Source organism: Ischnura elegans, chromosome 1 (assembly GCF_921293095.1).
Source record: "Ischnura elegans chromosome 1, ioIscEleg1.1, whole genome shotgun sequence".
NCBI classification, from domain to species: Eukaryota; Metazoa; Arthropoda; class Insecta; order Odonata; family Coenagrionidae; genus Ischnura; species Ischnura elegans.
The window spans coordinates 143,843,794-143,852,256 of record NC_060246.1 but is presented as its reverse complement, the minus strand read 5'-3'; the positions used below and the strand labels follow the sequence as shown (position 1 = coordinate 143,852,256).

The window sequence follows — 8,463 nt, the reverse complement described above, 5'->3', positions numbered from 1 at the left end:
TCTTTTTTTTCAAGGCAGTTTTTCGGAGACCATCTTTAATGTTATATTATTAACTACTTTCCATTATGCCCAAATGTTGTAAATTTTTCCCGGCATGTTCAGTAATAGTTAACCTAAAGTGCTTACTGAAGAAAATGTTGAAAAAACATTGTTTTAGTTATAAGCTTTTATTTAACAGTGTTCCATTTTTGGAACACTAGGCAAATCCACTACTATTATGCGTGCATTCAGGCGCACTGAAATATTCACTTTAATTTTAAATCAAGCAAGCGATTCAATGTGAAACAAAAAATAAACTCCCGGTTCATTGCTGCGCGCTTCTGCTCATCTCATTCATGGTTCTTCTGACAAGAACTTTGACAATGCTGACCTTTTGCTGATACCGGATGGTGAAACTACTGAAAATTACGGTGCATCGGCTTCTGCTTCGCCTCAACCTCTTCTTGCTCAAAGAAAAAGGTAACCAAAGTTGTGCGCAAATGGAAAAAAGCCGATCAGACTGCCCAGCCAGTAGGAGGTAGTTTCAGAAGATCAAATCACAAAAATGAAAACCCTATCAGAATATTTAGAACTCTATCTGGATATTTCAGTGAACCTTGAAACTTGAACCTGGTTTTTGGGAATAATTTTCCTGAGTGGTTACGTCTCTGTTCCGAGACAACATATGTTTTGGGAGAAAAGACAAGATTTGCATAATTCTCCAGTTAATGGTGCAATGAAACGTGACCTTTTTGAAACAATATTTTCAAATTTGCATTTTGCTGACAATTCTAACTTGAACAACGTGGACAAGTTTACCAAGCAGCGACCTCTAATTGAGCGTCTGAATGACATTTGTATTAAATTTGTACCAAATGAAATATACTTCAGCTTTGATGAGGCCATGATTTCCTATTTTGGTCGTCACGAGTGCAAACAGTTCATTTGGGGTAAGCCTATTCGGTTTGGGTGTAAATTCTTGTATGGTCCAACGTGTCTAGTCTACCATTACTGGTTTCAGCCTTATCAAGGAAAAAACCCGAACACTCAATACCAATAATATGATGTAGGTGCTTCAGTTATTTTGCGATCGACTGAGGCACTCCCAACGCAGCATCCTGGTGAATACCATTTTTGTTCGATAACTTTTTTTACACTCCTTGATAAACTTCACTCAATGGGCAACCAAGCAAGAGGTGCAGCAAGAAAAGATCGCGTAGACAAACCTCCTTTACTATCTGATGCTACCCTAAATAAAAAAGATATGGGCAGATTTGATTAAGCCCGTATGACACTTGCCAATTTATTGGCCAATCCATTGGATATTGGATTGTGTACCCACTGACACACGCCAATTTCTAGCCCAATCTCAGTTTCACAATATTGGGCACAATTTCTTGGCCAATCTACAATTTAGAACAGGTTCTATTTTCTCGAGGCCAATCTCCAATCAGAACTCAGTCTTGTCGACTCCTAGTGGCCAAAACTAGAAGCTCTTTGTAAAACATTTCACCTCGGAAATTTAATATCATATATAAAAACTTTACAAGCATAGCAACCCATGAAATAGCTCAAATAATTAATGTGTACTTTGAGAGAATATAAATTCACAAACATCAACTGTCTAAAGTGGGTAATTCGGAAATAACATTTCGGATATTTAATGAATAAAAACGTCGTGTTTCTCCTCGATAGCGTCTATATTTTGTTTATTTTACAATTATTAAACTATTTTTCATGATTTGAGCGCTAAAGTTTCGGGTGAAAGTCCCAATTGATGACACAATCTCTGTTTATTCGATGAACATATTCCAGCCAAAACGAGCCGCTACGTTATCTTGGCTCACCTATGAGATCACCATATTGCCTATCTCTCATCATTCAAGGAACTCACCCGAATGAAATTTCGAGCAATTCGAGAATATCTTTGCAGCCCCTCGAAATAGTTATTAAATTTACAATTATTATGCCACCTCCCATTCTGTAGCTCATTGGCAATTAACCTGCGTCTTGAGATGCTCTTTTGTCATTTTGTGTTATGTGGCGTTCTCTAGTGGGGTATTAGAACACTATAACGGCCAATATTGGTGTAAATATTGGTACGTGTCATACGATGCCTAAAGCCCAATATTTTAACCAATATTGCGCGCCGATATATTGGCCAATAAATTGGCAAGTGTCATACGGGCTTTACCGAATTGATGGAAAAGGCAATATTGTTTGTAAATAGAATGATAACAGCGATGTGACTGTTGCATCTTCCGGTGCCGGTGTCAATTAGTGATGGGTCGATCATGAACGATTCGATCAAAAAGATTGAATCACTAGGTGAATCAAATGACTCATGATTCATTTCGTTAAACAAGTCGATCATCAATCATCAATCACTCCAACTTCCGGTTTCATATCAATCATCCCGGTTTCCGGTTTGTTTCAAAATTTGGAACGATCGATGCTTGATCTATTTTCGTCAGGGCAGAAATAGTTATGTCATGTAGAACTGAATACTTGTGTAATCTTTTTCTTAAATGTTTTCCAGCAGTTATCAGTATTAATAACACCAATACACGTAAAAGGAAAATATTAAGATGACTCCTGTAGGAGAACGTTAAGAAGTAGAAGTTAAAGCTGGTTACATTTTATTGTGCCGTTCATAAAATTATCCTGCAGATCAGATTCATGCATAGTGTGTGGTGTATTTTGTGTTGTATTTTGAGATATGTAGTTAGAAATTATTTTATTAGTGTTAAGAAACTGGCAGTTTTGCCTTCCCAAATATTTTCATGACACTACTTCCTTCATTTTTGCAATCTAATTTAATCATCTAGGAATTCACAATCAAAATAGTATATGAAATGATAATATGGATAGCAATCGGCGTTACCAATGCTCTTCGCAGATGAGGCAGTATTTATTCGATTATTCAAAGTGATTTATTACATCCATTGATTGAGTCTTTTCGATCATGATTCCTTTTGAGTCTTTTCAATCATGACTCCTTTGAGTCTTTTCGATCTTGATTCCTTTGAGTCTTTTCGATCTTGATTCATTTGAGTCTTTTCGATCTTGATTCCTTTGAGTCTTTTCGATCTTGATTCATTTGAGTCTTTTCGATCATAATGATTGAATCAATTGATTGAATCACTTATGTGACTCGAGTCAAAATGATTGAATCACTAAAATGATCGACTTTGCCCATCACTAGTGTCAATCCTCTGCAACAGTCAGTCGTTATTCTCAAAAGCAGAAAAAAAGATAAAAGTTACTCAGCCAAATATTTAATCAAGGTGTATAATCATTATATGGGAGAAGTAAGTGGACCAAGCTGATGAAAATATTGACAAGTGTCAAGCATCAATCCGTGGAAAGAGATGGTACTCGAACCCTCGAGTTATACTGCTTTGAGCTGGCTTCACAAAATGCTTGGCAATTGCATATAATAAACGATGTGAAGCCAATGAATCTTCTTGAATTTCGTCGCCGTGTGACCTGTCACTATATAGAGACAAATTGTCATACTACTGAGCCTGGTAAGAAAGGGGGACCATCTATGAAGCGTAACTTTGATTCACGTCATCATGGCATATGAATCATTATAATGTAAAGCAGGGAAAGCAAACTCACTGTGTCCAATTTGACAAAAATACCACTTTTCAATTTTAAAATTGCAATGTATCCTTGCATATTAAGTGTTCACCTGGATATCATTCTTAATAGTGACTTAATAAGAGTCTTAATCTAATTTTTTGCATGTTACCAATGAGTACATCATAGTAGTGGATTTGCCTAGTGTTCCATTTTTGGAACACCTCGTAATTAATAATTGGCAAGAGATACATTGTTTTTTCTTTCGGATATTGTTTTAATACGTATTTTTATCTACAATATGCAAAAATCAGGGTAAAATTCGTATTTTTCAAACCTTCGGCATAAATGGGTTAAGAGGTTAAACATAACAATGTTTAGCATTAGATATTAAAAAACATTAAGCCAAACTTAACCTTCTGTGCTTTGATTAAAAGCTATAGCAAAGGAATAGCAACTCCAAAAATTCCCTTTTTGTAGATGAAGTACTATGCGATGTTTAAATATCAAACAATCTTAAGAAAAAAAATCAAGTTTATTGCACTACTAGGAAAATCTCCATATTTAAATGGTTGTGCATGCATTTAATTTGGCTTTAGAAAGTAAAATTTCCGCTATCATTTACTTGAACATTCTTCTTGATGCATAACATTCATGCACTACAGAAAATATGGACAGTCACATTGGTTACCATTATGATTTAAGTTTAACTATATATTACCATTAGGTTAAAGCAATTGTTTATTATGTGAATTTTCAAATCCTTACAATGAAAATTTGCAGAAACTTTGGAAAAAACTGACAGCAAAATTGAAGCATTTTAAAAGAAATAATACAGCCTACAGTGTCTTTGTTTTACCAATGAACGCATTTTAAATCTACAAAATATGTTGGTTATGGGCAACTGAATATCGCTTCAATAATGAAAACACAGACAGGAAATTACTCACCGAAGTCAGGATGGCGACATGGGCAAAAATAAGACTTGGGCAATTTACACTCAGTTTTTTCCTGGTCTGCCATGGCTCCTTGGCTTCCTGCTTTAGAGTTGCTGGTTCACAGGATACTCCACAGGACATTACCATAGTTACCAACTGTAGAGTTGTCATGTTTACGAGAGAAACAGACCAGTACATTACCATCCAAGAATCACTAAGACTTATTTCATTTTATAAGCTTCAGAACTCAGAGCCAGGCAAATGAGGAAGCTGACTGCACATTAACCAGACGTATTTTTAATTGGACTATAAAATTAATAAAGCAAAGAATCGAGAATTCACATTACAACATGTGCATAGTCAAACTCATTAAAACATGAAAAGTAAACTCAAGCATTCACTCTTGCAATTATAGATCATAATAAGCAGTACCCAGTAAAGTTTACCTTGTAAGTTTATTGTGAGAATGAAGTTTCCCAGAGCAAACTAAGTTGATCTAGGTAATGATGGAAGCTTGTAGATTTAATGGGCTGCCATTTTAATATCGTAGGGGCCAAGGATGCCCTGGAAAGAAATAAATCAATTGAGAAAAGGCTTGAAGAGCAGGAAGAAGCATGAACGATGAGACAAATTTAAGTTGGATTGACAAGGTAGCAGAGGGTATGAGAGAGTATTTCGGAGAAAGTATAGCGCAGGGAAAAGCAACAACTCAATTCTTAAGACAATAGACTCGCATTATTACAAAGTTCAAGGGACCATGAAATGAACCAACAACTTGCATCATAAAAAAACTGAACTTCATATTAGGATTGTTCACATCAACAAGTCCACTGCAATAAATTTGGACAGCAAGATATACAAGTATTCATGTTGTTAAGGAATTTAATACAGTACAACCATGATAAAATGAGACCCCTCGGCACTCAAATAAACACTCGCTATATCGAATAGTCGCTTTACCGGAGGTGGAGCAAATACAGGCATCCCCCGAGTTACGTATGTCTCGACTTACGTAAATCCGTACTTACATAAGCGATAACCGTATTTCAAAGGATTACGTTAATTTTCGAATGCAAGCGCAAAGTAGATATTAGCTCGTACAACCTATGGTAGAAAAAATATCGAATAGTTACAGAGTTTTTTACGTGCTAAAAATAACAAAGTGACCCATTTTTGTCATTCCTCGAAGGAATTTTCATTAAGTTCTATAGAAAAATTGCTTATAATTCCCAAGTCAGCAATCAACGTGAAAATTTGCAGTTCTAGCGATGGATGTGGTTGCACTCATTCCGGTATGATACAACATGTTATACAGCACGCACGGTATGATACAACATGTTATACAGCACGCACACCCAAACTGCAACTTTCAACTAATTAAAAATTGTATCCTTAAGTTTGGACATTTCCATCTGTGGAATTAAAAGAAAATGAAGTTCAAGCAGAAATCTTTATTGCGGAAAAGAATTGATTAGTACCCACGTAACAGCATTGAAATTTTGAGTGTTGGCAATGAACGCCGCGAAAAAGTTAAGAAAAAGTTGACACACGATATTTATTGCGTAATTGTTTACATGTTTCTGGCGGAAAATTTTATGAAGCTGCATTTTTTCATTCTCTCATATTGTGTGCAACTGTAAATGAATATTGCGTCATTGAAAGCTTTTCCCCACTAACTTTGTTGCACGTTAATGATGGAGTTGGCTGAATAAAAGCTCACTTTTAATTAGCTTCGTGCTTTGGAAATACTCTTCGATGTTTCCAGTGAAGTAAATAATCAAATGACGATATTTTCATGTTATTTTATTAAGATATGAGAGAATGAAAGTATGTTACCGTGCGTGAAAGATTGAGGGTATGTGCGTGTGAATGTATCTAAGAATATAGTAATTTACTGTTATTTTTTGAGTGTTATTTGCTCGTAATCCTAGACACTCCTCCGACGTGTATTAACTGTGACAGTGAAACCACCAGATTCATCAATCAATGTAATACCGTATAAGCGTGTGTAAGAGGCGCACCGCTATTTTGAGCATCGGAGCTATGAAGAAAAAAAATTTGCGGCATTTTTTTTTATATATCGCGCGGTGTTGCACACGTACGCCTGGAATTTCGACAGTTATCAAACTTTCCTCTTTCAATATTAACTGAAAGAGGAAAATTTGATAACTGCGGCGGTAATAGCGGCTTAAGAGGGAGTAGAAAGTTCCGATCCTCTCTTCGCATACGCCGTTGCTCTACGATGCTTGTCCTATTCACGAAGAATTTTGTTTAAATGCTCTCGCAGGAGTATTGCAATAGAATTGCAGCCGTGGAAAATTTTAAGGCAAAACACGACAGGCACATAGCATGAACCTTCCCAAGAGCTTGGACAACAATCTCAGTGCCGGGGCAATCTCAGCGCCGTGGGATAATAACCACGTCGTAGATTTAACGGAACCACACTCGGCCCTTCATCAGCCAATGCCTCTGCCGTTTTTTTTCCTTTCCGAGACCCCACAGGAAAATAGGAAAGCATCAAGTTATAGGGGAACAATGGAAACATGTTTCATCCCTACACCATCTCACCAACTGACCTTGATCGATCTCCCAGTTTATGGAGGCCAAATGCTAGGTGAGTCGTCTACTGAGCCCGAAGATATCTCAATAGCTTTCAATGATTGTATGACACGCACGAGGTTCAAAAAAGAAAGATCTAACGCGACACATATCTGACAGAATTTAAGTTTATTAAGCTCTAATTGTTTGACTCAAAGATTTATAGTTACAACAAGGCTACTAATATTCAAAATAGTCCAAACAGGACAATTTCGGAAGAAACAAGCGTAGCATAAGCGCATTCAAACAAGACGAGACGGACTGGAAACTTTAGGCAACGCAAACTGCGTATATGACATTGCTGCGCCTTCGCCCCTTCGCTTTGAAGGCAACGACGTCACATACAAGATCGGAGGTGTTCTTCCCGTGCTCCTTCGCTCATAGCCTCGTAGCTTGAAATACGAAGGGTAGGGAGCGCGCTCCTTCCCCTCCGTATTTCGTTGCTTGCTTCGAAGACGGAGGGATCGCGCTCCTTCTCCTGGACCTCTCCTTCCGCGCTCTTCACTTAAAAGCATTTCTGATTTCTTCCATCCACAATTTAGTCCAACAATGAACACACTCGTTCGAATTTTTTTAAAAGCGCAGGTTTTGGCACCAATATAATTTTCAGTTGCAATAATCCTCATTAGCGTCTGAAGATGATTTTCGAAAAATCAGGTCCTCAGCGTAATGGAAATTACTCGGCAAGGCAGATATTGACTATTAACCAGGTATGTCCTTCAAAACTACACGTTTCTCTACGTTTGATAAGCGATTACTATATGCAGTATAAATGCCGCGGGATGCCCACTCGTGGCAGTAAATTTAGCGTGCCCTCCGGAGCGAAAAACCCCCGTACGATCTTTTCCATGTTCACCTCTGGGGTACAGACGTGACGGCGCGATGCTTACAAGAAAAGCAAACAGGAGCATTTTAAAAATACGTCACTAAGGGAGAAACTCCCTTGCCTGCCGCTTGTTTTTGACCTAGGATTACAGATGACTGACTCACACTGAAAACCAAGGCCACTCAGTTCCCCTTCGACTTGCGACCGGTGAAGGGGAGGGGGGAAGATAAGAAGTTTGTGTAAGAGGCGCACCCTCATTTTCGGCTGCAATTTATGGGAAAAAAGGTGCGCCTCTTACACGCGCTTATACGGTATATTAAAGGTAGAATATATAAAGATTATAGGTAGCTAGACGATGCATTCTTTGAGCCCTTAGATCGCAGTATAACATGATGAATCAACTTAAGTATTCAGTTTAGTAATGTAGCGTTGAGATACCGTACTTTCCCGAATCCACGCGATCGGTCAACTCTGGGAATAATATTACGCATTTTGATTGGCAATGCTCGAGATGCAACTCTCAGACAATATTAATGT

General features: G+C 37.6%; 1 pseudogene; it reads left to right on the top strand.

The window, feature by feature from the left end:
- Positions 1-408: 408 nt before the first annotated feature.
- LOC124166011 lies at positions 409-3,811 on the top strand (annotated as a pseudogene).
- Positions 3,812-8,463: the final 4,652 nt, after the last annotated feature.